This window comes from Dendropsophus ebraccatus, chromosome 9 (genome assembly GCF_027789765.1).
Source record: "Dendropsophus ebraccatus isolate aDenEbr1 chromosome 9, aDenEbr1.pat, whole genome shotgun sequence".
NCBI classification, from domain to species: Eukaryota; Metazoa; Chordata; class Amphibia; order Anura; family Hylidae; genus Dendropsophus; species Dendropsophus ebraccatus.
Genome location: NC_091462.1, coordinates 26528179 through 26551298, shown reverse-complemented (window position 1 = coordinate 26551298; position 23120 = coordinate 26528179). Strand labels below are relative to the sequence as shown.

At 42.6% G+C, this 23120-nt stretch overlaps 1 protein-coding gene across 12 annotated transcripts in view; it reads right to left on the bottom strand.

The window, feature by feature from the left end:
• TANK (TRAF family member associated NFKB activator) overlaps positions 1-23120 on the bottom strand; it is a 74616-nt gene that overhangs the window by 46559 nt on the left and 4937 nt on the right. For 4 of the 12 annotated variants that reach the window (XM_069982800.1, XM_069982812.1, XM_069982811.1 and 1 more), the window contains exons 1-2: positions 9072-9186; positions 6158-6237 (exon numbers count right to left, since the gene is read on the bottom strand). The exons of 4 other annotated variants lie outside the window; for them this stretch is intronic. The gene's annotated coding sequence lies outside the window, so the exon portion shown is untranslated. Of the gene's footprint in view, positions 1-6157; positions 6238-9071; positions 9187-23120 lie in introns of those variants that run through there. 4 more of the 12 variants (XM_069982801.1, XM_069982802.1, XM_069982804.1 and 1 more) reach the window with 2 other exon arrangements.

The following is a 23120-nucleotide window of genomic DNA, read 5'->3' as shown; positions in this document are numbered from 1 at the left end:
GATTAAGGGCCAGTAGTGGTTTGGAAGCGGAAAATAGTCAAATCTGGCAGGTTACGCACAACTCCCAATGACTTAAATGGAAGTTGCACAAACACCAGCTGTAGCACATGGGTTATGCCATTTGCACAATTCCCTTTAAAGTCAATAGAAGTTGTGTAACTTGTGTAACTTGGTTTCCATACAAAACACTCGGCTGGTGGTTTCCTCCCATGAACGGCAAACTTCAGGTCCATCCACACCATTTTCATTAGGTTAAAGGGGTTATCCAGCAAAAATCTTTTTCTTTCAATTCAACTGTTGTCAGAAAGTTATATAGAGTTGTAATTTTCTTGTATTAAAAAATCTCAAGTCTTCCCTTACTTATTAGCTGCTGTATGTCATGCAGGAATTGTTTTATTTTCAGTCTGACACAGTGCTCTCTGCTGCCACCTCTGGCTGAGACAGGAGCTCTCTAGAAAAGAAGAGGCTTTCAATGGGAATCCCCATAGAAAACCTCTCCTGCTCTGGACAGTTCCTGTCTCGGCCAGAGGTGGCAGCAGAGAGCACTGTGTCAAACTGAGGGTCTGTTCACACGTACAGACTCGCTGCGTAAAACTCGCACAGAACTCACACCAAACTCGCATGAAAGTAGCTGCGTTTTTTGTGGTGTTGAACTTGCCTGTGAAAATCATGTGAAAATCAAAACGCGCATGTAAAAATTGCACCAAACACGCAGTGAGAATACACATGCATTGACTTGATAGCAATCAGTATCGCTGTGAATTTATGTGCAAGAAACTCACAGCGATAAATACGCAGCGAGTCTGTACGTGTGAACAGATTCTCAAAATAAAATAACATTTCCTGTAGTACATACAGCAGCTGATAAGTATAGGAAGACTTGAGATTTTTTAATAGAAGTAAATTACAACTCTATATAACTTTCTGACAATAGTTGATTTGAAAGAAAAAGATTTTCACTGCACAACCCTTTTAACCCCTTCATTATTGAAGCTGGGTCATGTGATCTGAGCCCACCAGTAAATTACATGATCTGCTGTGTAGACATGAGAACACTCTCTCCTGTGTGGCTGACTTCTTGTGAACTACAGCTAGACATGATCTCCTATCAGATGCTTCCTGGCAGCTCTCAGACCCCTCCCCCTCACTAAATGTTCTCTCTATTTCAACAATGCAGAGAATCTTGCAGAAGATATTTTTGTGTAATTATAGGGACCAGGACAGCAGTGATATAGTAGGGGAGCCTATACAAGCATTAGTTGCAGTATTATAAAACTTCCTTGACTTATAATGCCTCTGCTGTGTACAGATTCTCTAGTGTGTCCTATGAGATGCAGATTGACTTTTCTATCCCCTGCCTCCTACTTGTAAGTGGGGGAAGCTGCATCTTATAGGAATACACTGAGGCTCTGCAGGTGAGTAAGAGAAATAAATTCTACAGTTTATCACTGACACATCACTTGCTGCACTTAGTTAAAGGGGTTGTCCAGTGAAAATCTTTTTCTTTCAAATCAACTGATATCAGAAAGTTATAAACATTTGTAATTTACTTCTTTTAAAAAAAATCATTACATACTTATTAGCTGCTGTATGTCCTGCAGGAAATGTTTTATTTTCAGTTTGACACAGTGCTCTCTGCTGACACCTCTGGCCGAGACAGGAACTGTCCAGAGCAGGAGAGGTTTTCTATGGGGATTCATAGAAAACCAAGACAAAGTTCCTGTCTCGGCCAGAGGTGTCAGCAGAGAGCAATGTGTCAGACAGAAAATAAAACAACATTTCCTGCCTAACATACAGCAGCTAATAAGTATGGGAAGACTTGAGATTTTTTAATAGAAGCAAATTACAAATCTATATGACTTTCTGATATCAGTTGATTTGAAAGAAAAAGATTTTCGCTGTACAATCCCTTTAAGACCTAGGGTTAGTACAATGTTGAGACTCCACCCCCTCTGTCTCTGCAAAGTCATAAGCATTATGGTAGACGTAGGCTGCATTTGAAGAGCCATATCGGAGGGGATGAAGGAATTAAGATGGCATGTTTTCCCATCTTACCAAGTCACAGGATAGTGGATAACTCTCTGATCACGGGAGTCTAATGCCCCCCCCCCCCCCCACACACACACAATCTCGCCCAAGTCTCCCTCTAGAATGGGGCTGCAGTACACACATATACACCACCACTCCCATAGAGAATGAGGATCAGGGATAACTTTGTAATATGGGAAAACCCCTTTAAGGTTCTTCTCTTAGCAAAAAAACATCTGCTGTGTTTGCATAGAGCTGATTAGTCCAAAGGAGCATGTACAGCTGTCATAAATACCATGATAATAATCCAGTATCAGTTATACAATGTTTGAAGTGACTCCCTCTGCTCTAGCCAGGTATTCTCCTATTTATGACTTGTCTGAACACTGCACAGGTGCCTTAACGATCCAGCCCATGTGCAGTGTTCACACAGGTGATGAATAGGAGAATACCTGCCTGGAGAATTCCTAATGATGAAGAGGGCGGGGAGGAGGGACAGAGAGGTTGTGCCAGCCTAATGCATAGTCACTCTAGGCAACGCCAGTTTGACACACGACTGCAAGTTTAAAAGTTGTTTTTTAGGACAATAACTGCATCACTTGCCGAACGGACCCCAGGACAGATATTGGATTAAAAGCAGCTATCCGAAGGTACAAGTGGTTTGGGGTGGGCAGATTGTGGGTACTGAGTCACTTTAAGTACAGTAAGTGCAGATTTTCTTCCACGGCCTACTGTAAGATGTGAACTACTCCTAATGTTCATAAGCTATTTGAGTCATGACCTATCGCTAGAACCTTTCACACCTGGTAATTACAGGAGATCCCTTTGCTAGGACTCCCATTACTTGCTACCATTAAAGGAGAAGTCTCATGAAAATAAAAAAAATCACAGGCAGGCAGTTGGGTGCTGGAAAAAAATTATAAAAGTATACTTACTCACCCCATTCCCTAGCAGCGACCCTCTCACCACTCTCAGACAGCCACAGGATGTCATTTATGGCTTTCTGGTGTGTCGTGGCCCTGCTGATGGTTTGCCCGCTCAGCCAGTCAGTGACTGCAGTGGCGTTCTGCTCCAGTCAATGATTGGGTGAGTGGGCGATCCATCATCCATCACATGTGATGTTGTAACAGCAGGAGCTGCGAGAGGCTGGCAGCAGTCATCGATTGGTAAGGCAGCGCTGCCGGGGCACAGGGGCAGGTAAGTATACATACTTTATTAAATTCCTGCACCTCACTGTCTGCACTAGAACACATAAGAGTTGAATGTCCATAGGAACTTGTTTGATCATTACTTACATTTTTTGACAGGCCTTAAAAACAGCTGACTTCTGATTCTAAGTTAGGGTTGGCAATGGTATCCGATGGCCTGACCCATATGCCTTGTAAGGACCATCATAATTTAAGTGCCAACCCTTGTAAAACCAGTGGTAGAGAGCCTCCAGCTCCTGCTTAAACTAGCTTGAGGCCCAAGATGTTATTAAAAATTATCATGTACACTATTCACATAGACAGGCTTGTGCCGAGATCTCAGGGACTGCCACTATAAAAAATAGCACTTACAAAGCACCAGTGTACAGGCAACTTGTGAAGCTATGTCAATGTATAAAGTAGCGATGAGCGAATCACAATGAAAGATCGTGAATATTCGTGAATCACATGCAAACAAATCTCATTAAAACAGGCAATCTATAGTAGCTACAATAGTGGGACTATTACAGAGCAGCAGTTTTTTAACAGCTGTTGCCAAAATTGGAAAATGTCAATTTAAAAAAAATGTCCGCCATTGACAGTAGTGGATGTTGGTGGATCAGCGGCATAATATCAATGTTCTCCTAGGGCAGCAGTGGACATAGGTATATGAGTGAGTTATTAAGATGGACCCTGTATTCACTGTGACTTCCTATAATGCACACCCAGAACCCAGTGACTTGTATAATGCACACCCAGAACCCAGTGACTTGTATAATGCACACCCAGAACCCAGTGACTTCCTACAACGCACACCCAGCACCCAGTGACTTCCTATAATGCACACCCAGCACCCAGTGACTTCCTATAATGCACACCCAGCACCCAGTGACTTCCTATAATGCACACCCAGCACCCAGTGACTTCCTATAATGCACACCCAGCACCCAGTGACTTCCTATAATGCACACCCAGCACCCAGTGACTTTCTATAATGCACACCCAGCACCCAGTGACTTCCTATAATGTACACCCAGCACCCAGTGACTTCCTATAATGTACACCCAGCACCCAGTGACTTCCTATAATGTACACCCAGCACCCAGTGACTTCCTATAATGTACACCCAGCACCCAGTGACTTCTTATAATGCACACCCAGCACCCAGTGACTTGTATACTGCACACCCAGCACCCAGTGACTTCCTATAATGCACACCCAGCACCCAGTGACTTCCTACAATGCACACCCAGCACCCAGTGACTTCCTATAATGCACACCCAGCACCCAGTGACTTCTTATAATGCACACCCAGCACCCAGTGACTTCCTATAATGCACACCCAGCACCCAGTGACTTCTTATAATGCGCACCCAGCACCCAGTGACTTGGCAGAAGGAACAACAGTCACCCAGTTAGTTGGTATACTGGACAATAGCTTCACTGCTCCCACAGAAAACCACCCACAATCCCCCCTCCTCTCCTCTCCTCTCCTCTCCTCTCCTCTCCTTTCTGTCCCTATCTCTCTCTGTATTTCTCTCCCTGTTCTGCTAGCTGCAACCTGCTCTCTGACTGGCCACTTCCAGCCAATCACCTTATATAAAGGGGGGGGGGGGGGTGCTGACATCACAGTGAGGTTTGCAGCTGATTGGATGGGTGCTGGGGATTACAGATAAACTCTTGCTCCTGCGAAAAGACAGTTCTAGAAGAAAACTTGAGCGGCCACCATGTTTAATGAGTTTGCAAATGGCTATGAAGCGAATTTGATGCCTGAATACGCTGCGAATTGGAATTCATCAGATTAGTTTTGCTCATCTCTAGTATAAAGCTAACTACTAGTCTGGCCAGAGATTCTTGTTGGCGGCAAAAAGTATTATTTCTCATTCACATTATGGAATGTTGAAAAGTTCATGATACGTCCTAGGACTGCAGCCATGTTTACATAGATGATTCCTTTTTATGAATCACACGGTTCCTTTCTTCTTCTTCCCCTTTTCCTCCTCAGGAGTTAAGAACAGGGAATGCAGAGCACTTTCTTACATCGCAGAATGTCGATGACACAAGCCAAGCCCAACATTGCTCAAATCTGGGTTATACTAATTTTTTCTTAGTTGTGTAAAAGAGAACGGAGATCACTTGTCGGTCAGGTTGTTCTCATTGTCTCCTGAGTGACTAACTTAGTACGACCTGCAAAATAACTAGGGAAAAAGGAAGTGACTGAGCTGTCTGTCAACCGTTGACATAAAAATATCTTTATGAATAGCCCTAACTAATATAATGTGGCTCCTTATGGGAAAGGCTTCAAAGAGCTACAGTATCTCCCCCCCTGATTTAACCAATGCCACACATGCTCGGCTCAAGCATATGAATAGGCCGAGGCATATCTCCTGCAAGAACAATACCTTGGACATGTTGAAAGTAAAAAAATAAAAAATAAACCCTTTTCCTGGGTCTATAACTCCATAACTAAGAAACAGTATTCCGGATGTGGGTAGCATGGACCACTATGTGCACATATCCAGTTCCAGCTTATGTTCACCACGGTTGAATCAAATTCACAATGGATCCCCAAATAAATGAAGACTTGAATCCATAAAGGCCTCAAATAGTTTAAAAAAGAAGTCCGGCGGATTATAAAATCCTGCAGCTGGCAGCAACTGGGGGGAAACTGGGGACCGGCCGCAGGAGGCAATTTCCCTCGAGTTGTGATGACGTCACGACTCTGGAAAAAAAAAGGCCAGTCCTGGCTGATGGACTGGCCGCTCAGCCAATCAGTGAGGGGCCAGTCCATCATCTGGATCCTGACATGTCAGCTCTCGAGATACTGGAGCCTGGCAGGGGTCCTGCAGCCGGTCCCACCGCTCAGTACTTGTAATCAGTTCCCTCCCTGCTGGATTCTATAATTCTCTTTTATCAGATTGTCAAAGAAAGAAAACACAAACCTGAACTCCAGGATCATCAGCAATAGTCTTGACTTGTGTTTTATTCTTCAAATTTTCTTAAACCCCAAATTTATGAAAGTCTACAGAGCAAAAGAACATGGTCTAAGAGCTTGTGGTGCATTTTCTTTTCACAACCTTATTTCAAATCCTAATACATACATAGTCTGGTCCATTGCTGTATATTCTTGTGTACAGCGCTGTATGATATACTATATACATTAGTGTTTAAAGCAAATGTTCCATCAATACATTCGCTTTAAGCTGTGCCCATGGATAGAATGCCGCCGGCGCAGGGAAGCCGGAGCCGCTGTCCTTTTATTGAACTGTACCCCAGTTCCCGCACACGGCGCTGTTCTATTCCTGGGCACTAATGGAGCCGCGTCATAGAGGGACAGAGGTTTCCTCCCAGTGGGGGCAGGCTAGTCCGCCTCCAGTGATTCACCCCCAGCTGGTGCCTGGAATAGAACGATGCCATACGCCAGAAACGGATTCAAACAAGGGGCCGTGGCACCAGCTTCCCCGCACCATTCTATTTTATGTGCAAAGCTTAAAACAAATGTACTGATGGTACATTCGCTTAAACTTAACATCCAACACAATATTACGTAATGTCCAGCACTATATAACGTTATGTCCACCACTAAATAATGTAATGTCCACCACTGTATAATGTATCCTATCTATAGGATAGGCGATACCAAGCTGTTTCTGTGGATCTGGCTGTCAGGACATCCATTCTTTATGGGGTTGCTAAATACTTTGAGTACTGAACTCATTCTAGGGCTCCATGGACAATGAATAGAGTGTAGGCTATGGTGGCTGTACAGATGAGCTTCATTCATTGCAGGGCAATTGCGTCCCCATTCTCTCAATCGGTGGGGCAAGTGGGCAGGAAACATTGTCCTCCAGCCTTTTTTGTTGGGCCAGGGTTTCTTTCCTAACCCTCCATCTATATAGAACACGTGCACTTCAACTTACATTGCATTGCACAACCAATCATATGGGTACAATCTAATAGGTTATTTGTGAACCATCATGATACATAGACCCTAGTGGTAATTCACTGGATTCAAAGACAGCACCAAATGGAGTGCCTTGCTGAACCAATGGAGAACATTATTGTATCAGAGCCTGGGTTAATCAGAAGATCCGCTCTGTCCCTGGCTTTCCCCTAATACAAATGCGTATGCATGCAATAAAACTTATAATGTGGAGGGAATGCTGCAAGAATGCCTAGTCCACATTGATTTTCTTCTCTGTGGGTATCTAGAACATGGTCATCCTAAGCATGGAGCTCCTATCCACCCGAGCAGTCTGTTCTGGATGAGACATGGATACACGTGCCCTGATGTACCAATGCAAGGTGTTGCCATTTGTAGCTCTGCTGAGTGCTGTGCCCGGGCCTGCAGGAGGCTGTGTGTGGCAGAGCCTGTGTGTGCGGCAACGTGTCCACAAACCCACACCAGATTTATTTCCTGCATGTAACTTTCATTATCAGATAGTGATTTTTATAAAACGTCTCTTTGCAAGGAAAACATAACCGTTCAGTTCTCTGTCTAAACAATTAAATACTGAATATAAAATAATGGCCTACCAGCTTAAGCTGCCCTGCTCCCCCTCTCTGCTTCCCGGTAGGACACCGCTTCTGGTCCGCGCCAATGTGACAGCCAATTCATTTGTGTGTGGACTGGTTGTCTCTTTCTTAACGTAAATGGTAGATTAGTCCCGGTCCATAAAACAAGCACTGTCCATGACAAGTGAGGGCAGCAGGGACTAGAGCTGATATCGTATCAGGTGACATGGACCCCCACGGGGGCATTGCTGTTGTATACTGTCAGCATGCCTATGCTTGGATAAGTTCACACTATGAAAAAATGAGGCCCGTCTTTTAGAACAGCCGTCACTGCGCAAATAACATCCGTTATATTAAAAACAAACAAATGTTATTTGCGCAATGACGCCCATTGTTATAAAAGACGTAGTGTGAACCTAGCCTTTGGCTGCAGTGTCCTTCTATCCACCATGACTCCTCGGATTCCATGTACCCTCTTCGCTTTGGTATAATCACTGCTTGCTTCTCAGAATGCCATATGAATAGTATGCTCTTGTATTTGGACATTTACCCCTTGCTATTAGATGCACCTTAAAGTGTTTTTGTAATTTCAAGTAACTTTTTGCATGTGCCCAGACACTCCTGAGACCTGCTGTGATCCTGAGATTCAGCCTGGAGGCGTGTGTCAGAGTGTGTCTATCAACCAAATCTGAATCGCTGGCTTCAATGGGGCACATGAGTTGGATCTTCCCGTGGCCCACTGCCCCCGACTGTATCTCTGGAATCCAGCAGGTCTCAGGTGTGGTTGGTAATGTTTACGGACATGTTAGTACAATAGTTATCCCTTAGACGTTTTTTTTCTAAATGGAGTAACCCTAATTTTGATAATCTTCTAAGAAACTGTAGTTCACCATTCCCTTTATCCCTTTGGTGTGTGCACTGGTGCCAAAAAACTTTACACGATATTCCATGTGGAGTCTGAATAGTGATTTGCCCAGTGATAGAAGTACAGTATGTTCTTGCTATGCCCCCGTGACCTTACTTGCCTTGGCAGCAGCCGCCTGACCCTGGCGTCTACAGTTACATTAACCAAGTCCTTTTCTATGTAAATGTTTCCCAGTGTTTTCCTATTTAGTACGTAATGATGACATGAACTTCTCTTTTCCACGTGCACAACCTTACATCTACAGTATCTGTATGAAGCCTCATCTGCCACTTCTCAGCCCCAACCTCCAGCGTATACGTTTCTAACGGCACACTGTCTTCTTCTGTGTCACCGTACACAATAACCCATTGATACAAAGTCTGATAACATACCCCTAGATAACCCCCCCATTGTTAAGACCCCCTTCTACTACTCACCAGTGTAGACTTGGCACTAAACACGGAAGTGAGCTTCTGCCTAGGACGCAGTAGGAAGAATAGACACATAGCAGTTGCATTTCAGGCTGACCAGACCTGCCCCTATGCAGATGAGGTTAAGTAATACAACTAGTAAGTTTCAATGGGAAGAGGAAACTGAGTGAAAGCTGAGCCACGCTCCCTCTGACGTCAGCAGGAACACCTCCTTTGCACACGCTTTCAGGGCACATTGTAACACTCAGTGATCTCAGACAAGTCACTTGTGCAACCTAAAACTATGTGCAGCTCCGACTGTCCTGGGAAATGTTTCACATGCACTCAATAGAGACAGATAATAGAGGGTTCCCTCCTCATTGTTAGTGGACTTTTACTCTTATTCATTAGTAGTCGATTGTTTCCTCTAATTCGTTCTTCAATAGAAGAAGCTAGTCAGAGGCAGAGCAAGGGTTGGTAGCACCCGGGGCAAGGCAAAGTATTACAATACCCCCAAGATCCACAAATGTAAGAGTTGAAAGCGTACCTTATCGGCTCCCACCGCTAGGCGTCCAGGTAACTATGGATATGACCACACCAGGTCGGTTCTGTTTACATAGCCTATTCTGATTAAATAGGGCTCGTACATGGGACTGAACGGGTCAGGTACTATGCATTATTACCCAAAATTCCAGCAGCGGGAGCGACTGCACAAAGATTGAGTGAGGAAACCTAATGATGGGTGCACTTTAACCACCCCAACAATTAAATAGACCACTAAGCTGATCACTGGAGGTCCTACCACCGGGACCTCCTTCAATCCTGAAAACAGGGACACATATTACCTACAGTGAGTGGGGCGCTTAGTGTGGCTGCCCAGGCATTGGTGTAGGTCCTGGCAGTCAGATCTTCAACAGTCAGCTTGTTATCCATAGGACAACAAGCTCAAATGGGAATATACCCTCAATAGGTATTTAACCCCCAACCCCATTAAGTTAATACCCTCAGTAGGTAAGCCACACCTGCAGTTAAGTTGATGATCCCTGCCACCCCCAGTTTGTCGTAGATAGTTAACCCTTTCCAATTAAGCAGATGCCGCCTCCCCCCCAGTACTGTATTTAACCCCTCTTCCCTACAGGAGGCCCCTAATGTTGTAGTTGACCCCCTCTTTTCTAGGATGCCCCCAATACTGTACATAACCCTCTTCCCCTAGGATGCCCATAGTACTGTAGTTAACCCCCCAAGGATGCCACTAATAGGTAGTCATGACTATCAATCTATCTATCTATTTCCTATCTATCTATCTCCTATCTATCTATCTATCTATCTATCTATCTATCTATCTATCTATCTATCTATCTATCTATCTCCTATCTATCTCCTAGCTATCTATCTCCTATCTATCTATCTCCTATCTATCTATCTATCTATCTATCTCCTATCTATCTATCTATCTATCTATCTATCTATCTATCTAATATCTATCTATCGATCTATCTATTATCTATCTATCTCATATCTATCTATCTATTATCTATCTATCTATTATCTATCTCATATCTATCTATCTATCTATCTATCTATTATCCATCTCCTATCTATCTATCTATCTATCTATCTATCTATCTATCTATCTATCTATCTATCTCCTATCTATCTATCTATCTATCTATCTCATATCTATCTATCTATCTATCTATCTATTATCCATCTCCTATCTATCTATCTATCTATCTATCTATCTATCTATCTATCTATCTCATATCTATCTATCTATCTATCTATCTATTATCCATCTCCTATCTATCTATCTATCTATCTATTATCTATCTATCTATCTATCTATCTATCTATCTATCTTCTATCTATCTATCTCCTATCTATCTATCTATCTATCTATCTATCTATCTATCTATCTCCTATCTATCTATCTATCTATCTATCTATCTCCTATCTATCTATCTATCTCCTATCTATCTATCTATCTATCTATCTATCTATCTATCTATCTATCTATCTATCTCCTATCTATCTATCTATCTATTATCCATCTCCTATCTATCTATCTATCTATCTACCTATCTATCTATCTATCTATTATCTATCTATCGATCTATCTATTATCTATCTATCTCATATCTATCTATCTATCTATCTATTATCTATCTCATATCTATCTATCTATCTATCTATCTATCTATCTATCTATCTATTATCCATCTCCTATCTATCTATCTATCTATCTATCTATCTATCTATCTATCTATCTCCTATCTATCTATCTATCTATCTATCTAATATCTATCTATCGATTTATCTATTATCTATCTATCTCATATCTATCTATCTATCTATCTATCTATCTATTATCCATCTCCTATCTATCTATCTATCTATCTATCTATCTCATATCTATCTATCTATCTATCTATCTATCTATCTATCTATCTATTATCCATCTCCTATCTATCTATCTATCTATCTATCTATCTATCTATCTATCTATCTATCTATCTATCTATCTATCTATTATCTATCTATCTATCTATTATCCATCTCCTATCTATCTATCTATCTATCTATCTATCTATCTATCTATCTATCTATCTCATATCTGTCTATCTATCTATCTATCTATCTATCTATTATCCATCTCCTATCTATCTATCTATCTATCTATCTATCTATCTATCTATCTATCTATTATCCATCTCCTATCTATCTATCTATCTATCTATCTATCTATCTATCTATCTATCTATCTATCTATCTATCTAAGAGTTAAGTGACAGTCATTCCAGGAAGTGTAATGGCTGCCATTGATGGTTGTCATCATTCAAAAGGAAGCATCTGATCACAAAAGGGTAATACCAGAGCTCCCTTTGTTCACCCTTAATGGAAATGCTGTGTAGGCTGATAGAAGTCCGCAGGGCTGTCTGTTGGGCTGCAAAACAAGTCTTCCTACTATGTTAAAAATATATACATATAAAAGTTATGGTCATGGAAAAAAATGGCCTAAAGTGTGCGTCCACACATAATGTATCTGCGCCGGTTGTCTTCACTGTCATTGTGATAAAAACTTTTGATACGTCTATCTGATATCTCAAAAGTTTGGGTAAATGACAGGGATGCTTTAAAGGGCTGCACAAATGATTCAGAAATGGTTTGTGCAGCCAGACCACACCATTGATGCAGCCTAGTAAAGGCTCAGCAAACGAGTACTGATCACTGAGATTTTCACTTATCATTGAGACCATTGGCTTTAAACAGTGCTGTAAAGAATACAGCTGTAATGTCAGAAAAGTCAGTGTATTTCTTACACAGACCTTACAGCAAAGATGCCTTGACATTACCCTCTACAATGTAACACCATTAAATAACAACTCACAATATAACTTTATCAATACAACTTTCTATAAAACAGGACTGTGGTCCCCATTGGATTTGACTCTATTGCTTAGAGCTTTTTTTGACGGATCCCTTCAACAGTTCACTAAATACAGGACTGGATTACCTAGTCCACATGTCAGGTTTTATGGAAGCCAATCTCCTACTATACTGGTCCTCCTCAGGCTGGTGTTTAACATGGTTCCCCTTTGTTCCAGCTATAGTCCTCCTTCATTATTGAGGCCTCCAACAATCCAAGCCTTCTCATTTCTCCTCTGGGTTGAAGTCTCTCTCAACCCCAGCAGACTAGAACAGACTCGAACAAGGCTAGCAGCCCCTTCACACCATGGCACTTTGATGACAACCTTCATAGAGCCACACCAGCTGTCCCTTCCTGCAGCTAAACTATTATATACTATTTTACTGCAACAATTATTTAATCCATTGACATTCTCCAAGCCTTGCTAATGTAGCAATGCTCTTCTATGGTTCCCCCAAAAGCATACTAGTTAACCCACCATGCAATATATCTATAGACTCCTCATTACTCACTCTGGATTCTGCCACCTTTCTCAAAATGGACAAGCTGCCCTTGCCCCCAGCTCACCAACATGCCACCAACGGACAAGCCCAGACCTAACAATAACATAGGACGATGCCAAAATGTGAAGCACTGGTCACTGGTGAGGCACAGGGTCCCTACCTGTTCCTGAAATTAGCACATAGCAGGGACTCCAAAGCAGAGACTACACTGATGATGATGATGACAGGTTATTGTGGGCTCAGTACAAACAGGAGGTTAAGGACATGGGATGATATCATGGTCACATGACCATGATCTCCCAAGTCCTTAACCTAGGGGGCAGTAGACAGAAGAAGTAGGAACAAGGAGAAGAGAGAGTGGATGCCACAGGTAGAAGAGAAAGTGAAGTAGGGAGCCAGTACCTGTATGTGTGCCTGATTGTGTGTCTACCTGTATCTGCCTGTGTGTATGAAAACTGGCAGGTGAGTAGAGGGGTGGGTAATGGAGAGGGGGGGGGGGCTACACTGTGGTGCTGGTTTACAGCTGGGGCAGTATGTATTAGTGCAGTGTGTGTTGGATTATACATGTGGAGCAGTATTTATTGTTGCAGAGAAATGTTGGGTTATACTTGTGGAGCAGTATTTATTGTTGCAGCGTGGTGTTGGATTATACATGTGGAGCAGTATTTATTGATGCAGTGTTGTGTGTGGTTATACAGGTGGAGCAGTATTTATTGTTGCAGCGTGGTGTTGGATTATACATGTGGAGCAGTATTTATTGTTGCAGAGTGGTGTTGGATTATACATGTGGAACAGTATTTATTGTTGCAGAGTAATGTTGGGTTATACTTGTGGAGCAGTATTGTTGCAGCGTGGTGTTGGATTATACATGTGGAGCAGTATTTATTGATGCAGTGTTGAGTGTGGTTATACAGGTGGAGCAGTATTAATTTATGCAGTGTTGTGTGGGGTTATACAGGTGAAGCAGTATTTATTGATGCAGTGTTGTGTGGGGTTATACAGGTGGAGGCCTTTACAGCGCCACCATAGGAGAAATGCAGCATTACGCAGCGCCCAGTTTTGGGTCCTCCAGGACAAAGAGGTCCCTTCTGTCAGTTTAAAGTTCCCATACATATTTATTTCAGTTGTAAAAACTTGATTTTTATTGCAGGTTTCCTTGTTACCTTTATGTGACATACCAACACATTGCAAAACAAGTTATATCAAAAGAGAAACTAACTGGCAGAGTTCAAGCTAAATATCCTGTTTCTGCAGATTAGCATCTAGAAATGAGCTGGTAGTGTTTATGCAGCAGGAGCAGGTCAATACTCATCACTTTTACCATTGCAATGAATCTAAGCCCAGAAGCGGATACAACAACATTTCTGAACATAATGTACAAGTCAACCACATGACTCCAGCGATGACGTTAATAAGTAATGACTCCGGTCTTGTGGAGAAAAAAAAAATCAAAGTTTGCAAACAGAGAGTAGCTTGTAAATCATTTGAATAGCAAAGAGCGTCTTCATCCCCCATCATTATCAGGACTTTTGAGGAAGTTTCAGCCTCCTGTTTGTTGGAGGTTGTGGTATACAATCAACTGTCTGACACCTACACATATTGTAGTTGTAGCAGCCATGATGTTTCCTTCATCTGACATCTACCCCAGTGATACTCGGTCTTCCTCCATACTGTATGTTAGATCTCTGTAATAACTTTAGTTCTTGTAAACATAAAAGTTGTTTTCTAATTTGGGAGATTGCATTCTGCGACTTGTTCCTTTTAAACATTCTGTGAAATGTTAAGTGATAGACAATATGGTCTATGATCAATTCAGGTCTCTAATTATCAGGTCCTGCTTCCAATCATTGAGCTTGGTGTGTCAGTATTCGGCAAAAAAATAAGTATAACTCGAATGGTGTGTAACTTCGAGAAAAAAAAACACCATAATTTTGTGTTATTTGTAGTTTAAATAACAAAAATACGTAACTGTAATACCTAACTGTACTTACTATGTGAAGTAAACTAAAAACACACACACTACCCCACCTGACCCCCATCCCTTTCCATGCACTACCCTACCTAACCCCCATCCCTTCCCATGCACTACCCTACCTGAGCGTTACACACACACACACACACACACACACACACACACACACACTTACCTCACCTGACCCCCTCCCCATACACTACCTTACCTGACCCTTCCACACACACACTACCCTACCTGACCCCCATCCCTCCCCATACACTACTCTTCCTGACCCTTACACACACACACACACACACACACTCACACACACTACCCTACCTGACCCCCATCCCTCCCCATACACTACCCTACCTGTCCCTTCCACACACACTACCCCACCTGACCCCCATCCCCCCATACACTACCTTACCTGACCATAACACACACAAACACACACATTACCCCACCTGACCTCCATCCCTCCCCATACACTATCCTACCTGACCCTTCCACACACAAACTACCCCACCTGACCCCTATCCCCCCACACTACCTTACCTGACTCCCATCCCCACACACACTACCACACCTGACCCTTCCACATACACTACCCCAACTGACCCCCATCCCTCTCCATACACTATCCTATTTGACCCTTTCACATACACTACCCCACCTGACCCCCATCCCCCCACACTACCTTACCTGACTCCCATCCCCACACACACTACCACACCTGACCCCCATCCCCCACACAACCTTACCTGACCCTCATCCCTACTCATACACTACCCTGCCTGACCCTTCCACATACCCCACCTGACCCCCCATCCCCCCACACAACCTTACCTGCCCCCCATCCCCACACACACTATCCCATCTGACCTCCTCACCCACATACACATTGCCCAACCTGACCCCACCACCCCACACATTACCCCGCCTGGTCCCATCCCCCCCCCCCCCCCCACACACACAATACCCCAACTAACGCATCCCCGGACACCAATCCCCCGACCCCCATCCCTCCCCACACACACTTACAATACTGCTATGGTCCAGGATGCGGGCTGTGGCACCAGGACGCTGGAGACAGGAGCAAGACGGGGCTGGAGTGCGGCACCGCTGTGGCCGTCCGTAAGCAGCTACTGTGCCAGGTGACGTCCCAGTAGCTGCATCTGGGGGTACGTGGGGCAGGGAATTTGTGGGGTCAGGCCACACTTTAAGAGCACGGGGCTGTCTTGGAGCTTGCATGCGGCTGCATACTTTTCTGTATGCGGCCATGTGTCAGTGACTTTGGCAACACCTGTCAGTGCTGACACGCGTGTCATAGGTTCGCTATCACAGCACTAGCAGGTCCTGCTCACAATCATTGACTGATCACTGACAGGTCCTGCTCCCAATCACTGGCTGGTCATTGGCATGTCCAGCTTCCAAGCATTTAACTTGGAAATAGGGATCCAGGGAGTTGAAGGGGAGCAGTGGTGGACTGGGGCTAAGTGAAAATTGTTTGGTGCAATATTAATTGGGAAATGCACAATCAGGTACATTGCTTTTTTTTTAAACATTTATCTGATCAGTGCTGGCATAGGGATTCTGGTGGCGTGGTTCTTTTTTGAAAACCTTGCCCGGTTTCCTTGTTCCAATGCTGCTCTGATCATTAGTTGATCATTTTCTGATCATTGACAGGTCCTGCTCCCAATCACTGGCTGATCATTGGCAGGTCCTGCTCCCAATCAATGGGCAATCACTGGCAGGTCCTGTTCCCAATTATCACCTGATCACTGGCAGGTTCTGCTCTAAATAACTAGCTGATCATTGGCAGATCCTGCTCAAATGATACGAATCATTGGCCGAACCGATTAGCCAATTATCTTTCAAAGACCAACGATTTGTTTTCGACATGCTGAAAAACAAATTTCAACGACAATATAACGATTTTGCCTTTGTCGTTCGCTCATTTACACCAAATCCACGAAGCGATTATCGTTAACGAGCGGTCGTTGGAGCGAGTTTATGAACACTTATCGTTCAGTGAAATAGGGCCTTTAGACTAATGCTGCGTTTGCATGGAGCGATAATTTGCTCAATCGATCGTTTAACAATTTTGAAGCAACAATTTGGTCTTTATAACAATCAGCGTTTAGACAAATAAATCATTAGAAAATTCGTAAGAATATTCGTTATTGAGATCGTTTTTAAGATCGCTTAAGCCCATCTTTCACATAGGGTGAATCTTTGAAAGACTGTTTACACGAAACAATCTGCGAATTTTTAGCGAACGACCAACAACGATTTGAGAACATGTTGAAAGATCAAAACGAACGATATCTCGCTCGTCGCTTGATCGTTTGCTGTGTTTATACGAGCCGATTATCACTCAAATGCGATCGTTATGGCGAAAATTTGAACAATAATCGTTCCGTGTAAACGTACCATTAGAATAAAGCGGCTAGACTTCTCTGGTTTTTAATTATCTCCAAGAGAACAAAAGGCAAATAGGCACTGCCATTTCAAAAATCTTTTGACCAAAGCTTTTATCATTTGGATCGTAGTTATTCAGAGCCCCACCGATCGCTAGAACCATTAGGGAGAAGCACTGGCCAAGTGCTTTCCTTTCTTGCAGGAGATAGACTCCTATGGAGGTCTTATTACACTACACGATTATCGACCATACTTGGCCGATTCCCGAACATTCAGGCCGAAAATTGTTTAGTGTAATAGTGCATGTTAAAAGGCAGTCATCATCCGACATGTACAATATCACCTGATCATGGTCTTTCAACCTGCTGAAAGATTACAATTTTGTCGGTGACAGCCTGCTGCATGTTGCTCTGCGCGACAGGAGCAGCGGCAGCACACCGGGGTTCTGAACATCTAGACCCCAACCAGCAAATACTTTTGACATGTCTCAAGGAAACTATGTGAGTCAGTAATCATAGAGCATTAAGATATTTTCTGTATATGAATAGAGCTTAAAGGGGTTATCCAGCGCTACAAAAACATGGCCACTTTTCCCCCTACTGTTGTCTCCAGTTCAGGTGCGGTTTGCAATTAAGCTCCATTTACTTCAATGAAACTGAGTTTCAAAACCCCACCCAAACTGGAGACAACAGTAGGGGGAAAGTGGCCATGTTTTTGTAGCGCTGGATAACCCCTTTAATATTACTCCTAGTTCAACTGCCTTCAGAGATGTCACCTGTAATGTGCGGCAGATGTGGACCCACTGTGCTACTTGGTTTGGCATTGGGCCAAAGGAAACAAGGTCGCTTCCTGAGAGTGGTTCTGGTGTGTGTATCTGCTTGCCCAATAGACCAGGTAAGACTGGTACAAGGACCTAATAGAACAGCAATGAGAGTCCAGATTTGGGTAGAAAGTTGACACTGACCCAGAAACAATAGATGTAGTATCCAGAGGCTGGTTCAATCATATAGCAGAGCTCAGTAAGTCCTATAACAGGATCCAGAAACCAGGATAAGGCCTTTGCTATGGTAAATGACAATATTGCTCATGTATGAAAGTCATTATGTAGCTTTAAATAGGAGATACTGATGGGAGACACATAAGCAACGTGTTCAATGGTTCTAAAAGTTGTAGCCAGAGCTCATGGGTGACCTCTATGGGTCATATCAGGAACTTCCTTGGAGGAGAAAGCAGCATTGTGGCAATCGGGGGAAAAGCAAAACAAGGACAGAGACCCACCGGTGCTAAGTGCCTACTAAGGGTATATTCGCACATGGTAGATTTACTGCACTAATTTTCTGCAACTAAAAATATATCTCCATGAAACTGAATGGAGGAGGCAAGTACATGGATTTCTGCAAGTTTTATTCAGATGCAATAAAATCTTAATTCATCCAGTATGACGTTCAGGCGTAGAGGACTGAACAATGAGCTCAGGGATCTAATATAATGGGCAAGGTGCAATTATTACTGCAGGTTTTATTTCAATGCATTTTTTTGATATTTCTTCTTTTGAGGCTCTCAAAGCTGTATTCGCCTTCTTAAGATGAATAATTGAAGACAGAGAGATAAGATAAATGAGGAAGGGACTTGGTGTGCCTTGTGATAGCGACTGTCAGTTATCCTCTTACCACAGAAAGTATGTGGGCAGATGGCAATGGGCGGAGGGCTGACTATACAGCACTGTCACATTTACAAGGAAGGGAAATAGAAATCTCCTCTTGACTTTCTGACAAATGTTGCAGCCCCGGCCCCAGTTTAAAAAATTGCATAAAATCTTATCCATGGCGTGAGATCATCTATTATACAGCGGTAGGACGAGAGGTAGGCACAGTGGTCGGCTGCCCAGGATGCTATTGGACGGTTGGGGAGTAGGGGAAGTGATATTTCATAATTTAAGGATATTTTATGTTCTCGAAAGAAAAAAAATTTCTATTGAATTTTTTTTTTTTTTTTACAGCAGGGTGCTGCAATTATAAGCTCTATGGAATACATTTCGAAGCTGTTTTACCCCCCTGTTTTGTACCCCCTGCACAGGGAATCATCGGGACTCCATAGGTTGGACCTCCACTGATTAGAATGGTAAGGCACATCCTAGTGATATTTGATTATATTCTATAATGGGAATATTCTTTTAAAATGGACCATTATTACATATTACAGCTATGTGAAGCCAATTTAAAGGCCTTATGTCATTTAGCGGCTCTCAGTGGCGTAGCTACCATAGAGGCAGGCCAAGCAGCTGCTATAGGCCCATGCCACAGGGGGGCCAAGGATGCACAGGGAAGGTAAAAGCCGTCCTGTGTCCTTCTGCTTAACCCCTTATGTACTGCAGTGTGTAAGTGAACCAGAGTTCACTTATATGCTGCAACACAAAAAAGGGTTAAAAAGCAGAAGACAAAGAGATTTCTGCTTCACTGCTTTGATAACTCCTCACCTCTGTTCTCCTGCTGAAAGCTTCAAGGTCAGGGTTATCAGAGCGGTAAGCCAGAGAGCTCCTAGGTTTTTTTTAACCCTTTTTTGTGTTGCAGCATGTAGCTGAACTGTGGGTCACTAACACACTGCAGTACATAAGGGTTTAAGTAGAAGGTAGTCTGCTCCTGCACCTATGTACAGTTTTTAACCGTAAGGGCTCCCAATAGGCTAGACAGACCATGTTTCTATGATTTTCAATCTGTGGTAGGAGCCCTTTGAATGTCGTGATTTATTGAATATCGTTGCCTTGTCTTGGCACCAGGGCAACATATCTTTGGTAGAAGCGTCAGTGTTAGTTGTATTCCTGGTTTGTGAAGCCCAAGTCACCTCCAAGTGTTAGATTACATCTTTGGTCAAGAACAAGAATCGAGGGCAACAATGGTCAAATGGGGGGGGGGGGGCAGGTTAATAAATGGGTTACTGTGGTGCAACACTGTGCTATCAATGGCAATGCTTCTGTTCATTGTGCTAAGACATTGCCATCTGCTAGTCGTGTGTCACAGGTAGGATGCTTGAAGGTTGTCCTAGATTTAAAAAAAAAAGGATCTTGTTCACTTCCAGACACAACGTCATGTCTACAGAAAAAAAGGAAAATTTGGCAGCACATCTATGACTCACACTGTCACACTGTGGCTTAAGTACAGATAAATAAACAGAAGGTGCAACAGCAACCCACAGGTGCAAGGGCTTACTGTATATACTCCTCCCAGCGTACACACGGTAAACACCTGCTCTGTAGATATTAAAAAGTGAGGATCTTAGCAAACTATTTGATCAAATTGAGTGTACCATGTCACCACGTTAAGGTGTCGCCAAGACATGGTCCCTACTCTAGCATTATCACACTAGCAATGGCCTCTCCTGGGCTAAATAAGCCTACAACTGGGCAGATAGGAGCCTAATGATCTCTTTTTATAGCACCCTGTTTGATCAAATAGTTTGCTAAGATCCTAACTTTTTAATATCTACAGAGCAGGTTTTTACCATGTGTACCCTGGGAGAAGTATATATGGTAAGCCCTTGCACCTGTAGGTTGCTGTTGCACCTTCTGTTTTTTTACAACGTCATGTCTGTCCATCGGTTGTGACCAATATTGAAGCTCTTCTTCACTTAATTAAAAACTGCAATACCAGACAGAACCTATGCATGGATATATCACAATTTCTAAGGATGCTGAATCTGAGCAGGCAGCACAGACAGATACACTACACCAGTTTGCCAGCTGTGCCCATAACATAGAAAAATTCATCCTGTAAAAATACTTTTATAAGTATATATATATATATATATATATATATATATATATATATCTTAGCTGTGTGTTTGTTGGCCTACGTTTAACTATGACATTGCTTAGCAACGTAAATTGCGCTTCAAAGAAAAGTTCTCAAGTTCCACAACAAAGATCTACATAATATGTAAGAAATGAGGTCAAGTGTTATGTTAGTGTTCTTACCTATGCATTATGAAAGGAACAGGTAAGAAGAAGGTTTTAAGAGTTTACTTTGCTAAACAGTGACGTAGGAAGTACGAAGTATGTGTAAAAATAACCCGTCAACTCTGGTGACCTGCCTGTTTTTAGTAAATACTTGTATTCTCTATAAAATGCAACAGTGTTTGTGTCAGACCTACTCAGTACAAAGACAAATGGGTGTTACCATTTTCTTTTGTCAATAGGGCGTGTCCCTACAATGCCTAACATTGTCAGTACTGATTGGACAATGCAAAGTATAAGCATAGGGACACGCCCAAGAGGAATGGTAACTCCCAGTTGACAATTTATTTGTCTATTTCAGGGAGGACTAACAAACACATAATTCGAGAAATGTTATTCTTTAGTGAATGCAAGAACTTTAAGGGAAACTATCATTGGGTTAGACAAATATAATCTGCTGACATGTCCCTATTGTGCACAGAGCTCTAAGGATGAAGGTAGGTTTCTTTGCAGTCTGTAGTTAAATCCCTAGGCTAGTAAGGTGGTTTGGTGCACCGTTTTGGAGGACGGTTTAGCCCTGCCGTCTTACTAGCCTAGTTATTTACCTAGAAACCTCATGGAAATTAGGCTGAGGAATAAGGTAAGAAAATTCAACTGCCAGTACTAATGGGACAGATCATAGGAGGATTGAACTGAGCATAGACGTCCCAAGAAAGTGGATGCCTGGTGGGCCGTAACCAGGAGTAACAGATAATAAAACAAAACAGCACATGGGGGATTAGTAAATCCATATTTTTCAAACTATACTTTTAAAGAAACGCTTGAATATTGGAAATATGTTTTATTTTACAAAATGCATGACTATTGACCAAGTGGAAATTAAAGTTCAACGTTTCCAAATGGAAAATAATGCACTTGGGGAGGAGGAATCCTCTATCCGAGTATCACATCGGCAGTACTGTGTTGGAAAAGACTTCAGAAGAGAAGGATTTAGGGGTAGTGATATCAGACAGCCTTAAAATGAGTCACCAGTGCAACCAGGCGGTAGGGAAAGCAAATCGTATGCTGGGGTATATAGCTAGAGGTATAACCAGTAGGAAGAGGGAGATTGTGATCCGGCTGTATAGAGCTCTGGTGAGGCCACATCTGGAATACTGTGTCCAGTTCTGGAGACCTCACCTAAAAAATGACATTGATAAAATAGAACGGGTCCAAAGACGGGCTACAAAAATGGTGGAGGGTGTGAGGCATAAACCATATCAGGAAAGACTTAAGGATTTGAATCTGTATAGTCTGGAGGAAAGAAGGGAAAGGGGGGACATGTTTGAAACCTTTAAGTTACTGTATGTTAAAGGACTAAATAAGGTTCAGGAGGGAAGTGTTTTTAGTAAAAAACTGAGCTCAAGAACAAGAGGACACAGTTAGAGGTTAGTTGGGGGAAAGATCAGAAGCAATGTGAGAAAATATTATTTTACTGAAAGAGTAGTAGATACCTGGAACAAACTTCAAGCAGAGGTGGTTGGTAAATCTACAATAACAGAATTTAAACACGCCTGGGATAAACATATATCTATCCTAAGATAATAAGAAAGAAAATACTAAAAGGGCGGACTAGATGGACCCAGTGGTCTTTTTCTGCCGACAATCTTCTATGTTTCTATGTTTTCTTCCTTAGAGAAGTCCAAAAGAGAAACTTCAAGAAAAAACATCATAGTTTAAAAAATATAAAACAAAAACATAGCTATCGACCCCATAACATGCAATGAAAATGACACAAACTACGGTGCAATGTAGTAGTAAATCTTATTTTTTTTAAATA